The sequence below is a fragment of the Canis lupus genome, chromosome 5, assembly GCF_011100685.1.
Source record: "Canis lupus familiaris isolate Mischka breed German Shepherd chromosome 5, alternate assembly UU_Cfam_GSD_1.0, whole genome shotgun sequence".
Taxonomy (NCBI): domain Eukaryota; kingdom Metazoa; phylum Chordata; class Mammalia; order Carnivora; family Canidae; genus Canis; species Canis lupus.
Window position 1 is genome coordinate 72,083,240 of NC_049226.1, and position 19,929 is coordinate 72,103,168.

A 19,929-nucleotide genomic window follows, 5' to 3' on the forward strand; every position below is an offset into this window, starting at 1 on the left:
GAAAACTTAGTCATTTTCAGGTTTTAAAAAGAAAAGCAAAATAAACCTGTCTGGGAAGGATATCTGGGTTAAGTCCCAAATTCTCCTCATTAGGTACTAACATGAAGGAAAAGTGCTCAGGGCAGAAGTTCCCTAAAGCCTTACAACTCAAACTGTGGTCCATGGACCAGTTGCATCCATCTCACCAGGGAGCCTCTAGAAATGAAGTCTCAGGACTCTGACTCACCCTAAACCGGAACCTGCATTTAAACAAGGTCCCAGGTGTTCGGTGTGCTCATTGCAATTTGAGAAGCACTGCCATGAAGTCCTTCCCACTCAGGGAAAAGGAGAAACCATTTATGCATACTTCAGTACAAATCCATTCCAACCTCCAGGAAAAAGATGGAAAACGTACTATTTATCAGGAGAGAGTAGCGGGGAACATGTATTTAAGTGGAGGGGGGTTATCTCTGGTCTTCTCTCAGAGAAGGTTGTTTTCATAAAGGTTGAGCAGACACTCATATTTATTCATTTACTTTTTGTTTGTTTTGAGAGATTACTTGTGTTACACACTTTGCAATAATCTTGGTATACTCTGGTGAAAAAACAGACATCATCACTGTGCACATGGAATTTATAGTCTGCTGGGAAAGATGTATGTTTACTTTTGTTTTTACTTGCAGTTGTGTTTGGGAAGAAAAGAACAGGAGCTAAGAAGGAACTACTCAATTATATTGGTGGGAGCGAGGTGGCTTCAGGGCATTTTGGAGGAGGAATCAGACAAATCATCTCAACCAAGGACCAGTAAACTAGAGCTCATGGGCCAACTCCAGCTTGCCCCTTGTTTTTGTAAATGAAGTTTTAATGGAACAAAGACACTCCCATTTTCTTACGTATTTATGACAGCTCTTGTGCTATGATGTCAAAATTCAGTAGTTGTGACAGGGACCATCTGGCTCTTCAGCATCTAAAGTATTTACTCTCTGGCCTTTAAGAATAAGTTTGCTCATACTTTTAGGGTTTTGGTTTTGTTTTGTTTTGTTTGCAGATGAGTGAAAGAAGACCCAGGCAGGGGAAGTTAATTACCCATGATCACATAGCAAATGCATGCAGAACAAGCATAGGATTCCCCCCTTTCCTGATCCTCAGGGCTTGAAGGGGCACTGGGAACATCTAGAACATGCTGCAGCAGAGGGACACGTGAAGCCAAGGAGCCGATGTGGGCAGAGGCCCCAAGCAGCAAGCTGCAGACTTAGAAGCTGGTCTTGGGTACATTAGGAGACACTGTCTTAAGGCCCAGTTGAAGAGGAGGTCACTGTGTACCCAGGCAGGAGGGAGGAGCTCAAGCTGTGAGCTGATGGGCATACAACCAACCGAGCAGAAGTGAGGTGAAGATTTACATAGCAATGGTTCAGAAAGCACACAAACAGTATCCCTCCAGAAAACTCTGTTTCTACAGACCTGAAATGCCAACCCCAGCAGAATGAAAATGAGCGCATGTTGCAGGGGCCGGGGTGGTGGTGGTGGTGGTGGTGGCAGTGGGTAGGGATGTAGGGGGACCCTGGACCAACAAGTGTTCCAGGCAAAGAGAAGAACAGACACAAACCCCAAGGCAAACACAGGCACAAAACAATTAAGAAACTGTAAGAAATTTAATGTGGATTGTCCAGTTTGCACATTTTCTGAACCTGACCTCATTCTGGGTAAGACCACCTCCCTGGTCATCCCCCAGATAAACTCTTTATGAGGGCTTTTGAGCCACATGCATTTGAGCAAAAGCCTCCTACATACAGGAAGAGGTGCTAATTCATTGTTCTTAAAACAAAACAGAAATTCCTGGTGCTAGACATCTGATACCATCAGGTTCTGCTTCTGAGGGAGATTATGTTTGCCTTTGTCTTTCAGTGAAGAGGTTTTACTAGAAATAATATCAGAGTCATTAGAGTTAAGCCACATTCATCAATGTATATTGATAGATCTTAGTCATATTCAAATAGAATAATGGTGACTAATGGGAGGAAAAGGTGTTTGTTTTTGTTTTCCTGTGAAGTCCAGTTAGATATGCTTAAAAGTAGAGACAATAAACACATTAAATCCACTCTTCAGCGTGTCAGAGAGATCTAGCAATTACAAAAAGAAACAAACACAATGCTGGCTTTCCATTGCTGTTTGTTGGTCTTTTACTCTTCCTGTGTTATGATTGAATCTCATCCTTAGGGGCAAGGCACTCTGCTCCTGGATTAAGGGACTATTCTGAAACTTGCATTCACTAATTATTTGGGATTTTTTTCTGCATAATATTCTCATTTGAACAAATGCCTAAGACTAGAGTCTCATTTGTTACATGATTCCTCTATAACAGGAATGGATATTGAACTTAAACATGACTCTCTTCTGAAAGCCACATTACTTACACACAGAAATGTTCACCGAGTATACTGAGGTGTCAGAAGCAAGACTCTTATGGAATCTAGTAGTTATGTTTGATATCCTCTGAAAAATTCTCCAGTGTAGCAGAGGACTCCAAGTCTAAAATTTAACCATTTTTCCCAAAAGTTTAATTTCCATGGCTTGATTTCATAAAAAGCAATTTTCATCATGATTTTTAGGTGGTCATAATTGAAAGAGAAATTTCTCCCCCTGAGAGAGTCTCTGAAGATAGCTGTCTTTGACACTGATGCATCTCCCTCTTGGCCAGAAGCCACAGAGATGGGTCCCCCCTCATGTTAGGTCATTAATTGTTCTTCTCCAGGTCTGCACACACTAAGCTGAGAACCAAGGCAATTATGCAATTAAGTCAAGCAAAAAAACGATGCTCGTGCTCCAATGAGCCACAATTTTAGTTGACAGTTGCTTTGACTTGACTTGTCCTGATAATTGCTTTAAGTCCTCCATGACCCTCCAATAGAATGTGTGAGCTCCATTAGAAAGTGTATGATTTGCAGGGGATGGTGTGCCACTATCTTCTTACAAAATAGTGAGGAATGTATATTGATGTCCTTTGTTTGAGTCAAATATAATCTATGTTAGTGGGAATTTCCCCAGAAGCTGACCCTGAGACAGGAACCCAAATGAAATAGCTTATCCTGAAGTGATTCTAGGGAGCATTGGTAGAGAGATGGGAAAATAAAACCACAAATTACCTCTGTGGGTAAGGATCTTACTCCTACAGGGCAAATCTGAGAACCAGAATAGAACTCTGCTTAGAATTCCACCTGAGGTTAATACACAGACTCCCAAGAGTCATTGTTTAGTGCCTTGACTGGGAACATTAACACTTTAGCACTTGGGACAGATTGGGCTTCAATTTGCAGGGAAAGCTGTCAAGCAAAGAGAGGCAAATACTGGCCTGGTAGCCTGGCTGGCAGGCACTGCAAATATAAATCCCAAAGGTATATGGATGGGGCACCAACTATACTTCCAGTCCTCCTCAGGCCAAAAGACCTCAGGATTTGACATTCCAGATCTGGCTCCACCTTTCTTTTATTCTCTACTTTCAGAACCAATCCAGATGTTTGGACATGAACATTCACCTTGTTATTTTCCTGGAGGAGGTAAGTCACCAGCAGATGTGTATGTGACTTTTTAGTTTTCAGTCTATTTGCAAAACTCAAGGTGTTAGAGATACTTCAGATAAAAGAGCACTATGATATATTATATTAGTTTGATGATTCCTCTTATAAAACTAACTCTGTAATATTACTTATTTTTACTCTCAGATACTTTTTTCTTTTAAAAAGAAAAAAATTAAAACATTAAAACTCAAAGACCCCATTGTATCTGGTCTTTTGGGCCAGCCTTTGGCCCAAGGTAGTGTAATTCTGAACAGACTGTTTTCTTTGGTATGCTACACACATAGCTAGGCCAAGCCAAATCAACACATATTTATTTAACACTTAATATGTATCATGATTACATAAAGTAAGTACTTATAAACCACATACTGTGTAACTTGCTCTAAGCCAACTTTACTTCTTTGCCTGTGGTATTATTTGCAAATACAGTCAGTAAAAAAATGGAAGAGAGGTAACAATGTGTTTGTGGGATAGAAAGCATAATCCATTTTTCAGCATTTTGCCTCATTGAACATTCTTGGGAAGCCTAAATACATAGAACTCGGGAACTGTCCCTGAAAATATTTACAAAGAGATTCTGTATTCTTTCAATTACAACTTCCTTTAAGAATACTTAAGAATATTAGATTTATCTAGATGTCACATGCACAGTAATTTAGAGTAATCTTTTGGCTCTATAAAAGGACATCCACATGTATAGATAAACCCAGAAGAGAATTTGTTAGGGAGTAGCCCTTGTACATCATTCTTATTAACTATCTCATTTATCTTATCTGTTGAGCCCTTCCTGTAATGTTTTGTGTTCTGAGAACCTTCACTAGCTCCCCTGGACAGAGTGAGTTGTTTTTCCTATTCCCCCAACCCTGCCACCATATATGGCATTTGCCTATTTTACATCCAACATGGTGAATTTCTTAGAGTGAGGATAGTGTCTCATTCAAAATGAGAATTAAAAATTCTCCTCTTGCCCAGGATAGTGACTGATACAATGGGTGATTAAATGCTTGTTAAGTTGACCTGAGGACAAGCCTTCTTTATTTAGTAAAGAATATCTACAAAAAAAAAAAAAAGAAAGAAAGAAAGAAAGAAAGAAAGAAAGAAAGAAAAAGACTACACCAAATATCATAGTGAGTAGTGAAATATTTAAAGCTTTCCCTTGAGATCGGGAGCCAAACAAGAATGCTTACTATTGTCAGATCTTTTTATTTTTTTATTTTATTTTTTAAAGATTTTATTTATTTATTCATGAGAGAGATAGAGAGAGAGACAGAGACATAGGCAGAGGGAAAGCAGGCTCCATGCAAAGAGCCCGATGTGGGACTCGATCCTGGGAATCCAGGATCCCACCCTCAGCCAAAGGCAGATGCTCAACTGCTGAGCCACCCAGGGGTCCCTTGTCAGATCTTTTTAATGTCACATTGCATGTCCCAGCCAGTTCAGTAAGGAAAGGAAAAGAAATTTTAAAATATAAGGATAAGAAAGGAAGAAACACAATTATCATTAGCAGACATTATTGGAAAGTAGAAATCTAGAAGAGTCTATAAACTATAAGAACTAATAAGTGAATTAAGCAAGGTTGCTAAATATAAAGTCAATTTGCAAAAAACAATTATACTTCTATATACCAGCAACAAATAATTAGAAAATGAGGATAACCAGGATGCATTAGCAATAGAATCACATACATTAAATATTAGGGGGAAAAATCTGACAAAAGATGTATAAGATTTCTACTAAGAAAACTATAAAACATCATTAGAAGAAATGAAGGAATGGTCTTCCATTCATGCTTTCCATGTTTGTGGAAGTAGAGAGTACTGAGAATAGAGTATAATGGAAGTAGAATGGCCAAGAAGGAATCACAGAGCAAATGGGAGGCCAGTTCATATAGAGCTGTGTAGTCTGTTTTAGTTATCATTTTCTGTGTAGCAAACCACCCCACACTTTGTGGTTTAGAACAACATCTAGTTCCTTGTGGATCTATAGTTTGGGCAGAGCTCGGCAAGGATGGCTCATTGCTGCTGCATGTTGCATCAGCTGGAGTGGCTGGGTAGGGTGCTGGAGATTTCAAGATGATTCTGATACATGGCTGCTAAGTTGATGCTGGGTGTTGCCTGAAAGCTCAGCAAAAATGTGTGCCTCCCTTTGGGCAGCTAGGACTTTCTCCTGGGGTGGCAACTGGGCCCCAAATGAAAGTGTCTCAGAGAACAGGATAGAAAGGCATGGTGTTTGTATGACCTAGCCTCCAAAGTCAAACAGTGTCACTGGCATCACACTGTGTTGATCCAGGCAACTACCACCTGATTTCAAGAGGAGGAGACAAGAACTCCACCTCCTCATGGGGAGCAGCAAGGTTTCAGAAGAACATGTAGGGCAGGAGATGTTATTGTGGCCATCTTAGAAAATAAAATCTGCTACATAGACTACTGTAAAAGATTTTCTCTTTTATTATAGGGTTTTGAGCAGAGAGGTGGCATGACCTGACCTGGGATATATTTTGCCTTACTATTTTACCTTATATTTTTATGTGGGCTTTGATACCACAGATATGATTTTATGCTAGGACTAAAACACATGGGTAATTGCTAGGTAACTGTGACCCTATGGAATTCAAGTGTCAGCATGTTATAGAATATCATCAAATGCTAGGATCCTTTGGATTTTTGTGGGGTCATATCCAGCTGCCAGACCTGGGCAAATATAGGAGCTGTGGGCAGATTTGCCAAAGAGCCTCAGCCGTTCTATATACACAGGCATGTGCCAGGGAAGTAGGAAGAGACCAGTTTTCTCAGGCTGGTGTGCTGGCTTCCTGAGGGAAGACCCAGACTACGCGAGAGACAGCTACCCAATTGAGGCAAGATCTGTTAGAATATGTCTTGACTCTGCAATAGAGGAAGTTCTATCCCTTCTTGGTTTGGAGAGGTTTCCTAGTTCTTATATAGAGGTAGATGGAGTCTTTGGATGAGTGAAGGGAGACCATGCACTTGCTTTCTGTCCTCTCAGATACTGGCAACAAGGCATAGGAGTAAAGTAGGTTACAAGATGCAAGAATAGAGCCTTAGAGATGGAATTTCTAGGGGAAAACTCAACAACGTAGATGAAGTATTCTCTAGATTACTTTTACAGGTCAGTATGGCATTATGGAGAAGTCAGTGGCTGGGCGGTCAGAGAAAACTGCATTTGAATCTTACCCCCAGCATGCATTAGCAGTGTGCTGGTAGCTGTATAATGAAGTCACACCTCAGGCTGTCCAATTAAAAAATTAAAGATAAGTCATAGTGGACTCTGAAAATGTGAGTGCCCTCCCCTCTTACTGTTGCTTATATCCATCCTTCCTTTCCATTTCCTGGCCTGGTGTAGCTAACTAAGATCATACATATTCAGCCAGCACTCCCGGGGATTTTGTCTAGAAATGAGGCATAAAATCAACAAGAGAAGACTCATTGAAGTTCTACCATCTTTTATGGGATTAAACAAAGTTGGCAGGTATTTTGAGTTATTTAATAGTTATGCGTAGGGAGGATAGTGGAAGGGAAGAAAAGGAACTCACTTCATTTGATGTGTAGCAATTGTAAGCACTCATTGGATTTTGAAAGCAAAAGAAAAATGTAAAGGAAAAGTGGATGGATTGATTCCACATAAAGACAAATACATATTTTAGTAGACCTCAATAAACCAGAATTTGGGGGGGGGGGGTTTGTTTTGTTTTGTTTTGTTTTTAACTAACAATACTCTATACCTAAGTATATTGTTTGGGTCAACACAGTGACCACCACTGCCATTGTCAGGAAGCATTTGTTATGTATCTCTCTCTTATTTTTTTAAACATAGATTTTATTTATTCATGAGAGGCACACAGGGAGAGGCAGAGACATAGGCAGAGAAAGAAGCAAGCTCCATGCAGGGAGCCCATGTGGGACTTGATCCCAGGACTCCAAGATCATGCCCTGGGCTGAAGGCTGGGACTCAACCGCTGAGCCATCCAGGGATCCCTTGTTATGTATCTCGCACATGCAGAACAGTTGAGAATGAGGTGCATGTTGTTGCTATCCTGTTGGTAATATTCTAGATGGACGGTACTTGAGATTCAGACTTACAGAGAAAAACTCAGTGGTGTCCCAGAACCAGCTCAAACCAGCTCATGAGAACATATTGTGCAATTTCTTCCTAACTCTGCATTCATTGTCATCTGTCACTTTAGTAACTTGGAGCCATGAGCCATGCTGGGGTATTTACATCATAGAAACTGGTAGAAGTCACAAGTCAGCATGTGTACCCGCCCCTGACCAAGGCTAGTTACAAAATATCTACTAGTATACCACTGGACAAAGAGTGAAATGAAACTTTAACAGCTTCATTAAAAGGCAAAGAAAGTATTTATATTACATATTAAGATTTTGTTTTGGTTTTAAATAGGCAAACATGATTTATGTACTTGAAGTTGTAGAAAATTCTTAACCTGGAAGTTATATTTAGAATTCCAAAGGAGTGCAATGACTACCATCCCATTTAATTTAAAAAAGAATTTCATTGGTTTTGGATTTCGTTAAAGGGGGATTTTTAAAGAATTGATTTTTTGTTTTAAAGTTCAATAAAATTTTATTAATTTAATTAGTTCCTATCAATTTTTAAATAAGCAGTGGCTTATATGAAATTTGCGTTCTCTCTCTCCTCTTCTCCTCTCCAGCCCTGTCTCCTCTTTTAACCCAGCCTCCTCAGAGCATATAATGGATCTAGGCCATCATTTTGTGGGTAGAACACTCTGGATGTTTGTATAAAAGTTTTGGGCCAGGGTTTTGAGGTGTTGTTTCCATTAGGATGTATGCTATACAGTCTACAAACCAGGAAAAAGAATTTGGGTAGATGAAGGACAGGGGTTCTGTTTGTGGTTGAGGTTAATCCTTGCCAGTTGTCCTAGGCCTCACGTTCAGAAAGTTGATTTTAGAGCCGGAGTGGTATTAGCAAGCACCAGATCCACAGGATGGTCTGAGTTCATTTTCCCACTGCATGTTGGCATGGAGTGAGCAAAGATGAACGGGAATTATGCAGTATGATCAGAAGAGGACCAAGTTAGAAGACAAAGGGCCCACGACTCACAGTTCTTTTAAGGGAGGATGAATAACTTCAAATTAGGATTGAAATCATAATCCAGAGGAACTAGAAAAAGGAGTAAATAGGTAACAGGACTAGAGTTAAATTCTGAGGAATGAGAACTCAAATGTGATGAAGCCTTTCCCTAAATGCTTTCTTCCACCCTCTAGTCCCATGTGGTGCTTTCCAAAAACAAGAATTTGTACTCAAATAATCTTACAACTTCACGATGGCCTGCTCTTCCCCTCTTGGAAATGCATAATGGGCATTGTCATATTTAAAGCTCTGAACGAGCTTTGCAGTTAATAAAGCCATTTAGCTTGTGGAGCTGATTCCTTTGAGCACAGAACACATTTTGGGCATCATAGTTGTATGTATTCTGGGAGCCACATTCTGCAGAAGATTCATCTGAGATGTGCTATGGCAGAAAGAGTTTGGACTCTGGTCAGATACTCCCAGACCCAAATTCTGGAGATAAGGTCTGTAAAGCACCAGGCACCTAACAGACCATCAACACACGGTGGTCGGAATTCTCTCAGAGTACAAGCAGGTAGAATTCTGAAAGAGGGGCTGTCAAGTGGGTTACTTGCTCTCTGCAAGGTTGCCTATCTGGAGTGAGGATATGAGAAGATCCAGAGAAGTTTGCAGAGTCCAACAACCTGGCACCCATTCTTAATTCTCCTGCCTTCTTGGCTTGAACTTTGGCATGAACTTGAGTTTGATCCTCGTGTTCCTCAAGAGGAACTAAGTTTGTCCATGGCTAGAGTTCAGGGACTCAGAAAATCAAATATGGGGCTAAATATGTACCCGGGATTAGCATCTTGGGTTTGTTAAAGGTAGTATCTGTGGTTGAGTATCAGTTTTCTTCCCTTTCAAGCAATCTGCAAGGAAAGGGTAATATCTTCTGGAGACTCCCAAGATCTGAAATAGGAGAGTTAAAGAAAATAATGTTTATAAAAACCTGGGTGTAAGCAGTAGGGCTCTGGAGAATAGGGAGGAGCTATTTGCACTGTGATGATCATCAAGACTTCTTGGATGGTTCTACCTTCCTGCTTTTCTCCAGGGGTGTGTTTCCCCTGGGGGATATGCACCATGGGATTTGCACATAGCCAGTCTTTTCCAGCTCCGCTGTCATTTTTAACACAGCCCTAAATTGGCTGAGTCATAAGTAGAGGGTGGGTTCAGATATTCATTTCTAAAATATTTGCCATGCCAGGCATTGTGCTAGCTACTGGGAGTACAAAGAAGATGGGGCAGCCCCCTCCCTGAAATCACTCATGGTCTGGGCGGGAGAACAGATGTACATACTAACTGATCATTAAGCCACAAAGCAGTGAATGCTGGGATAATCCATGAAAAGTGCTTAGAATACTGTCTGAGCACATGATAAGGGCTCAATACATCTTGATTACTATTATGATCGATATAATTATTATTATTAAACAGGCAGGTTGCAGTGGGAACATTGAGGAGAGTGTGTGTGTTGGGGGGGAGGGATGGCTCATTTTGCCTGGAAGCTCAGAGAAAGCATCACAGAGAGAAGGTAATACTTGTCTTGAAAAGATAATATGACCATGTGCAGGAGAGGGAATACATATCCCTCTGGTCAAAGAAACATGTGCAGGAAGCCTTGACATGAATATCCATGCATATTGAGATAACTGCAAATATTTTAGCATGGCTGAGTCACAAGGGGTGTGTGTGTGTGGCCAGAGACAAAAATGGGAAGATGAGAGAAAAAGTCAGCTTGAGCTTGAGAAGGTGATCATTTTTCTTATTTCAGAATTTGGATTAAACCTGTTTATAATAGAAACATAGCTATTGTTTTTTTTTAAGAAATGTAAATTAAAATAATTAATTGTTATTGATACTGAAATATATATTTCAAAGTTGCTAAGAGAGTCCATTTTAAAAGTTCTCATCATAAGAAAAACATCTTTTAATTGTATGGTGACAGATGTTAACTAGAATTACCGTAGTGATCATTTTGCAATATATACAGATATTGAAACATTATGTTGTACACCTAGAACTGATGGAATGGTGTCATGTCCATTATACCTTAGGGGAAAAAAAATTAAAGCTCTTTGACCAATTGATTCCAATTCAAGGAGCCTGTCCTCATAAACAGAATTGTTTGTATCAAAACATTAGAAAAAAATCTGAATCAAGAGGAATTGTGAAGTAAATTTTGATGTGTCTCTCTGATTCCATTAGGTAACTGTTCAGATTGTTATTAAAGAACAGAATTAAATAGTTTGGGAAAATGCAAATAATGTAGCATCAAGTGAACAAAGTCTAGAAATAAAAAGAGACTCTAAAAGCGAATCTGAACTTTGTTACAAAATGTGCTCAGCCAGAAGGTTAGAAGGCAGTGTTTTGAAAGGTTAAAGTTGTTATTTGTGGGTGGAGAGGTCAAGGGAAATTTTTGTTTTCTTTTCTGTATTTATTCCAAACAGGGAAGAAAAGGGGGTGGTTCTTGCTCCAATGGAGAAACCAGCAGATACAGCCTCTTCAAAACTGCCTGGTTCGTGACATGCCTCCCCAAACCACGGGACACTGAACCATGACTCTGGGGTTCATGATGGAGCTGAGAGATGAGGCTTTGTGAGCATGCGGGTGGACCCATAACCCCCAAGAGCATACAGTAACAGTAAAGCTGAGTGTCTCTCGCGGACGCTGCAAGAGTTCTTGCAGGAGAGATCAGGGCTGCGAGGGGAAAGGCTTCCTTCAGAGGGCAGGATGCAGGACGCTCTCATTGGTTATGAAGGTTTAGATGATTAAGAGGAAGGAAGCTTAACCGGAACCACTTGTCTTTTCTAGCTCTTTAATAAGTAAACCCTCATTTTTGAAGATCTGCCGCCCACTGGTGCCTTATCTAAATGTTGATGCCTCTTTTTGGGCAGTGAGCTAAAATGAGCCAATTGCTGCTAATTGGAGACACGATTGTAACTGCCAATTACTGAGCACTCTCCTAGCATTTTACCTGCCTGGCTTCACTCATACTCACTGAGCCCTAATATAAATGTTTTTACAGATTGGGAAACTGAGGCTTGGCTAGATCACCTAAGGCAATGCGTAAGTGCTAGAGGTATAATTGGATCCAGGCCAGTCTGACTTCAAAGTCTGTGAGTGTAAGCAGTGGACACTTTCTAGTGCATGAGTCTTCTGTTTGTGACCAGTAGCACTGTGCCTCCCCACCTCATGTCTCACCTGCCCTCGTTGCATCTGGGGAAGAAGCAGGACCCGCGGCATGTTCTCCATCTTCTGAATGACAGCAACAAGTTACTGAGATCCATCCTTTCGTTCTTTCCACCAGTATTTGAGTGTTTGCACAGTGTGAAAGATGCTGTGCTGGGTAAGGGAGTGTCAGTGTGCATAGGCACTCCTGGAATGGAACCCACAATGGGTTCCCAGGCTCCGCGATGTGTGAGGGGGGCCTAGGGTCCTTAGTTCCAGCCTGGAGCCAAGGCTTCTACTCTCTGGGGAGCTTTATCATTCAGGGGAGAGACCTCTGACCAAGCTATGTGACCTCGGGCCAATCCCTTCCTTCCCCTGGGGCTCCTTCTCTTACTAAAACATGACAAGGCCTAATTCAGTGATTTCCCAAGTCTCTCCAATTCTCACACATGCTTCTACTCCCCACCTTAGAAAAACATGGCTCCTCACAACACAGAGGCAGGGTGAATCCCACATCTGGAATAGAGTGAGAGAAGCCATGCCCTGTGTGTGGTTTAATTTGTAAACAGTTCAAAAACAGCTGAGACTAACCTGTGAGATAGTTAGAATTCTGTTAGGATACTGGTCACCCTTGGAACAGGGGTGACGGGGAGGGAGAAGGAGGATGCTTCTAGGGGGGGTTGTTTGCATTCTGGGTCTGGATCTGAGTGCTGATTCCACAGGCATGTTCACTTTGTGATGCTTTGTTGACCTGTACACTTATGAATTTGGGTCCTTTTGTTTATGGTTTAAAAAATACTTTAATTAAAAAATATATTCACAACAGTATCAAAAGAGAGTAGAAAGGTAGAAAGTGTTCCTGAGGGGCTTCAGAGAGACAGCAGGGGCTCCAGACTGGTTCTGTGACTGGAGCAAGTCACCTCCCCTCTCAGCGGTAGGAGGTCACTCAGGGCAACAGTCTCATTCTACAGATGGTACCAGAGGGTCCGTGCAGTTGGTACTACCTGGATTTCCCCAGCTCTGATCTGGGATGGGAACAGGGTGCTGTGCTGGAAGCAGGCGCCTGAGCCTGGAGCTCTGGGAAGGAGCACGCTATCATGAGCATTCAACAGGTGGCACTCTTCCCTCAGACTCTGCGCGAGCTCCTGGTGCAGCAGGGGCAGCACTGATCACATATCCTTCTGCCTTAGCTGGGATGCTGATCTCCAGGGGCACTTCTCTCCACTCCCTGGAGTAGGGCTTATAGGCCCATGGCTCCAGCTCACAAATTCTGCTCCTGGCCATTCTACTAAGGGCTCCTGGCTCTCAGTATCCGAGGAGGAGCCTGGGACTGGTGTCCTCCTGCCCCCTCCTCCTTGGAGGATGACTCCCATAGCCCCTCTGCCAGATGCACCCTGGGGATCCCAGGCCTCTGGGCAGGGAGGATCCTCCTCCTGTGGGGTTATCCTTGAAAACAAGAAAGAAAAATTTCTGGAAACCTGGGTGACTGCTCCAACAGAGAAAGGAACATGAATATTTCATTAAGGTGGTTCAAGCTATTAAACAACATTACAAAACCAAGTGTGTTGGCAGGAATCTGAGAAGCACATTTACATGGGTACAAATAGTGTGAAAAGAAGCCCAGCGTGGAGACAGCCTCAGGGAAAGCCCCCTGCAGGTTTGCCTGAAGTGGCCTCCACTGCACCTGTACCCCTACTGCAAACACATTCCCAAGGGGATAGTGGTAGGGGGAGCTCAAAGATGGCAGGACCCCCAGCATAAGGACTTTCAGTGCCCCAGGGACTTTGGCCCTCAAGACTCGGTAATTCTGGATGATGGGGAACTTTCAGGCATCACTTTCCCAGCCTGGGAGAGGCTTAGAATCCATGGCTACCCCCAAAAGGCTTAGAATCCATGGCTACCCCCAAAAGTCCCCCAAAAGGCTGCCCTAGAGTCTCAGCTGTCTGTGCCAGAAGAGGTCAACCCGGAAAAATAGGGCAAGATGTTTGTTAAGTGAGGGTGGGATCCAGTGTGAGGCCCCATGACACCTTCTGAACCACCAGTGGACCAGCTGTTTTTCCCTTGTGTGTCCACCTGGCTGAAGGACAAGAACATGCAAAGGCCTTTGTGTGTAGCTTTTACCTAGAGCTCTAAGAAGTCTTCACATCTCATGTATCTCCCCTCGTAAACTCAAGGCTACATCTATAGAGATTGCCTTTGTATTATTTCTGTACAAAATAATAATACAAAAACATGCACTGAACTTCACATTTTGCATATTTAATTTCTTACAAATCTCTGACATAGATGCTATTAAAATTTCCATTTTACAGATGAGGACGTTGAAGCTGAGAGAGGTTAGGTAAATTGCCCAAAGTCACGCTGCTGATAGACATCAGAGAGGAATTTAAATCTAGGTTCCTTTGAATCCAGAGCCTAGATCCTAAATCCATGTTGACTAGAGAGTTCAAAGTCTCTGGTTGTCTGTCTCACTGATCATACCATAGAGAGGTGTGGGGGAGGAGAACTCATGGAGGAAGCCAGAGAGTAAGGCCATGGGAACAAGAGAAGACCAGGTCTAGTGAAGTCTGCTATTTACTCTAAGCACTTGGACAGACAACTACATGGAGGCTCCATTTTGTCTAGTTACAGTGAAACTAATCAAAGAAATTCTATGAAAGTGCCAAGGCTGGTGTCTGATATACAGTAGGCACTCAATAAATGGTAGAGTCCTTTTTCACTTCCTGCTGCTCCCTCTACCTGCCCAGCCAAACACAGTTCTCTTACAGGCTGATTCCTTCAACTCAGGAAACTTCCTAGAGAGGCTGTGAGTAGTGACTCCAAATTCGAGCGATGTGTTAGGTGTTCTTTCCCTGCACCTTGAACTCTTCCTATCTCAGTACTTTTCACATTGTGCTGCAGATTGTTTAATTTGTCATATACCTTTCCTCAACCAAGGACTTGATGTGGCAGGGAATGTGTCTGCTTAGTTCTCTGTGGAATCCCGGGGAACTGGCAGTAAGCCTAAAGTGTTAGAGCACTCAATAAGCATCTGTTGATGGCTGTATGGATGAATGGATGGATGGACAGATGGATGGATGGACAGATGGGTGAATTGGATGGGTCATTTGATATATAAATGGTCAGCTTTAGTATCTTCATTTATGACACTCTGTGTCACATGTGTACACACTGGGGTTTTCAGGAACACTGTCCTCCTGCTTACCATTAGCTCCATGGCTTTTACCCACCTGAGAGATGTAGAAGCAGTACCAAAGGCTAACCCTGCCCAAGCAGATAAGGGCTACTCTTGAGTCCAACACCCACAAAGTAACAAAAGTGTTTCCTAAGCCTTCCTCATTGTCGCAGGCTTCCAGGAAGAAAAAAAATAATCTGTTTAGTAAGAGTAGATGCCAAACTTTATCGCTCATTACCACAAGCTGCCCTCCACTCAAGAAAAGGGGCTGCTTGTGACTTCTGGAATCTTAGACTATCCCCCTCCACTTTTTGGTGTTGATGGGAAGGAAGGGGTCTGATAACCAGGCTGCTAATTGCTCTGCTTATCAGAAGATGGTCTTTCATTGCAGTGTGTATGTGGGGAGTAGAAGATTCAAAAGGCAGAGCAATGCTGGAGTCTGTGGCTTGGCTGTGACAGGGTCCCAGTGGAGAGATCAGGGTTCAGAGAGAAGTGAGGGAGGGCAGGGCCAGTGGAATGCTCTCAAGATAATCTCCTGTTCTTATCAATGGCACGTTTCCCCAACACACATACTTAATGAACTTATAACCTTGGAAAGCAAAATAGCAGCTTCAATCTGTTGGTCTCCAAGGAAAGCAGATTCTGGTGCTGGTTCTTGAATAGGTTTGATCAGAGATCTAACCTGGGGTAGGTCTCAGAGGCCAGGCTATCTCCTTCTTATGTCCCTTTACTCCCCTGTCTTGGTCTTCTTCCTTCCTCCTTGCAGATGTCATTTAGGGGCTCTCTTCATGCCCATTCAACTCCCCCTTTTAAATAAGTTCTCAAAATAGGCTCAGGTCAACACAGACCCATGGATTGAGAAAGCTCTCGGGTCTACTTGTGCTGAGACTTAATACCTGCCAGGTGAAGCTCCCATTTGCACTTGGTCAAAGAAATGAAGTTAATATCTTAAATGAACAGATTCTTCAACAAAGTAGGGTATGGGGGTGACCCGTCAAGCACTACCGCAATTATTCTCTAAAGGAGGGAGAGACAGGATAAAAAAAAGGAAAGGGCAAAAAGAGAAGGGGAGGAAGAGGGGTGGAAAAGATGGGTAGGCAGAAGAGGGAGGGATGGTATATAATGCTGATTAAGTGCCTACTTAAGTCAGGGACTGAGCCATACATTTTCTCTAACGTCCACAGCAATCTCACAAGGCAGACTTATTGCCTTCTGTATAACAGATGAGGACTCTGAGACCCAGCAAAGTTGATGAATGTGCTGAAGGTCACACAGCAGCTGGGGTCGTAGCCTGGTAGATGTGACCCTTGCAGGTTGCCTTCGGTCTCACCCCTGCTATGATCAAGTGGCCCAGTAGCTTGGCCCAGTGAGTTTCTACTGGTCAGCAGGATAGGACCTCACCCTTAAGCACCATTTTGGGCCTCTTTCCTGCACTAAGTCTTTATTCTAAAATTCAGAAACTAGAATTGCCAGACCTTAGAACCCACTGCCTGGAGTCTGAGACCCAATGAGAGATCAGGTCTTGTCCAGGATCCCTCAGTTGTTTGAAGGATTACTAGACCTGTAATTTCTTGAATCATAGTCTGTGGTTGCTTTGGGTGACATTTTGAGTTTCCTGTGCTGTCATTATTCCATTATTATGTTATTATTCCATTATTATGTATCGTCACATTTCAGAGGGGAAATCATACAGGCAAACAGGATGGAGGATATGAGGACATATATGTCCGACACATACCCTTACATAGCTAATCTGTGAAATGGGATTGGTGTGGCATGCTGTGTTCACAACAGTCCTCAGCACTTCCTCCTTTCAGTCTATTAATAGAATATTTTGAAGACTTTAGAGAGAGCATTTGGTAGGTATAAAATACATGCAGTGACCTATGACTCCAGAAGGGAGTTCACGGGCATGGTATTTTCACTTCCCGTTATCAAGCTTGGTCAATAGGGTTGATGAGGAATCCAGGGAAGATGGCTGATAAAGTATAGGGAAAAGACACCTGAAGTCAGAATTCTTGTTTGTTCTCAAGCATTGACCAACCTTCTGGTTATCAGTTTCCTCATTTTGAAAACAAATGAAGATGATGTGAAGAAGGTTTCCTATAGCCTTTTTGCACCCAGTGCCCATAACAGCAGCTCTGAGCAAATCTCTTGCCTCTTTCTGGCCTTTTGATGGTCCCCTTGGATGGTTTTCATTGTTTGTGTGATAAAGCCTGGACTCCTTAGAGTAGCCTGTGAGGCCTCTTCTAAGAAACCTCATCTCCCATCCCTTTCTCCCTCTCCATCCCATCCTCAGGTCCTCAGATTTGTCATGCTGTCTCCTCTGCAGGGCTACTGTACCTGGAACCCCACCCACTCCTTTTCCTGCCCAGTGTCTCGTCTCTGATCTCATCCCTGTTGTAATTTCCTCAGGAAAGCATTTTGATCCTTGCGTGCATGTTACCCACCTTCTGTTGTGTGTCTTCTCTCCCACAATACTCTTGAAATCATACTTTTATTTGTAGATTCCCCTTTAAAAAATACATAATGATAAACTTCCTGAGGTTTGGGAGGTTTATGCTGTCAGTTGTATCCCTGCACTCAGAATATGAGATAAAGTCAAACCTTTGCCAAATGAATGAATGATAAGACATTCAGAGGAATGATAAGACATTCAGAGCAAGGGACAGAGGAAGGGAGGATGAAAGGGAGGAAAGGATGATCCCCAGATATAGTTGACTTTTCTCAGAGAAGACATTTACAGTCAATTACTAATGGGTGTTATGCTATATGTTGGCAAATTGAACCCCAATAAAAAATATACAAAAAAAAATTACTAATGGGTGGACTCATCAGATGTGATCTTTAGTCAATATAGCCCTTTTGAATTCCTCCCAATTCCCCAAGGCTGAATCCTCATGGAAGCTCCCCTCTGGTGCTTGAAGTCCTGAGGGGAGATTCCATACTCTCCAAGCTCTGGCAACCAGACTGTGCACGTTATTTATTGCTGGAGGACTGCTGGCTTGTACGATGCCCATCCCCCATTCTTTTATTACATACTTTCTTGATCAAACTGTAAACCAACAAGAGACTGCTGAGCAATCATTAACAGCTGTTCTTGGAAAAGGACTAGATCACATAATTGTACACTTTACAGTGTTCACCCTCTGTTCCACCTCCATAGCTGTGCATGTCTTCTGCTGCTGGAAGCATCACAAACAAGGCTCCTGGCTAAAATCAGAAAAGAAAGGAGCAGGAAGTGCAGGAGAAAGATCCAGAAAACAATTTACTTGTTAGAAAGTTGCTGAGAAGCTTAAGGCCACTGCATTCCGGTTGGCTGCTAAGTGAATATGTAACTACTTTATATATTTCAACAAAATTAAACTTAAACCTACAGAATTAGGTTTATTAATTTCTGTCAGGGCTCAATGGGGGAATAAGAATAGCCATTCATTATGGACACACAATTACTGGAGACAAAAATGAAGCCCAGCACTATTAAGTATAATAAAAATGTTGAACACTGAAGAAATTTTCATTAAATATAATCTATTCTTTATATTACTACACTTAATCCTTGCTGTCTGCTTCTCTGTTTTTCTCCAACCTATTTAATTTTATTACTTAACTTTTTATAAATGTTTCTTAATATAATTATGATTAAATATTTGGGAGAAGAGAAGAACATTTAGTCTCTTAAAAAAGAAAACGAACGGAAGAAAGAAAGAAGAGAATTTTTCCTCCATCTCCTCTTTGCTTTACTCTTAAGATGGTGAAAAATGATGTTTTTTTGGAAAAAGCAAGTGCTAAGTGGGATTTTATTGTTGGGGCAACGCTGGAGCATGAGAGAAGGGAAGGCCGTAAATAAGAAAGAAGCACCGATCAGCAACTGCAGTAGAGCTCTTTATATTACACATTTAAATAAAAGTCCAGTGCCTTACTAAAAATGTCTGAGAATATTTGCATGGCCAAACCATGTAATTAAAAGATGGGCCCGGCTAGTGTTACCGCTTGCACTACATGAAAACATTTGTGATCCGAGCATTTATTTTTAAGCCATGATGGGTTTTTCTGCAAGTTGCTTTCTTCTCTTTGGGGTGGGGGTTGGAGATTGGATAGTGGGAAGCTAAATGGGGAATTTAATTTTCTTTGCCAAATATGGTCCTGCCGCTGTGTCTTCAAGCTTCTTATTGGACATATCATGGTCTTATGTATTTTTTTTTTAACACAGCTCAATCAGAGAGTAGCAATCCCTATAAGCATGGAATATAGGGATATTGAAATAAAACAGTGATTCAACTTTTACCCACTAATCAGTGCTTTAATGACTATGTTGAGAACATAGGGGTCTTGGTTCCATCGCCAAATCCCTTCAGAAGTTCGGTTCTGGGCACCACATGTGCAGGGTCAGGCATTAACTAGTTTCTCTTCTTCCAGCTATGTAAGATGAGAATCATGCTTTTGTTCATAGCAACCACACAACCCTGCCCAACCTCCAGGCCCCACTACGTACATGTATCCCTATTTCCTGGACCCCATCCTCTCAATATGCTCATTTTGTCATTTTCTTAGCTAGGTATTTGGTGTTTATGTTATAAGGATTATGTAAACTCTCTTCACAGCTGAGACAGCTAGTATATAGTATGATGCCTTTTCTCTTTTATAGACTTCTTTATTGCTATTAATATTATTACCATTTTCATGGTGGCTGACATAGTTATTCTGCCCTCGGTCCTACTTACCATTTGTGTAAATCTTCTCAAATGAGGACATGCTCTCAGTACCGTCTTCTAGAAGAAATCAGTGTGCCTTCTGAATTTCTCCAGTCTGGATGGGTGGCTCCCTGGGAGACTCACAGTTGTGTGCCTAGGGTCTTCTCCCACTGCCATTCCAGGTAGCCTTCCCTTCTCTTGGATACCGAGTCCCTATTTCCTGAGTCCTAAACCC

The 19,929-nt window shown here is 42.0% G+C and overlaps 1 long non-coding RNA gene across 12 annotated transcripts in view; it reads left to right on the top strand.

The window, feature by feature from the left end:
• The window catches only part of LOC102156069, an 801,934-nt gene that overhangs the window by 343,106 nt on the left and 438,899 nt on the right, over nt 1-19,929 (top strand). For all 12 annotated transcript variants that reach the window (XR_005360052.1, XR_005360049.1, XR_005360053.1 and 9 more), the window contains one exon: nt 3,480-3,533. This is a non-coding gene — a long non-coding RNA (uncharacterized LOC102156069). The remainder of the gene's footprint in view (nt 1-3,479; nt 3,534-19,929) is intronic.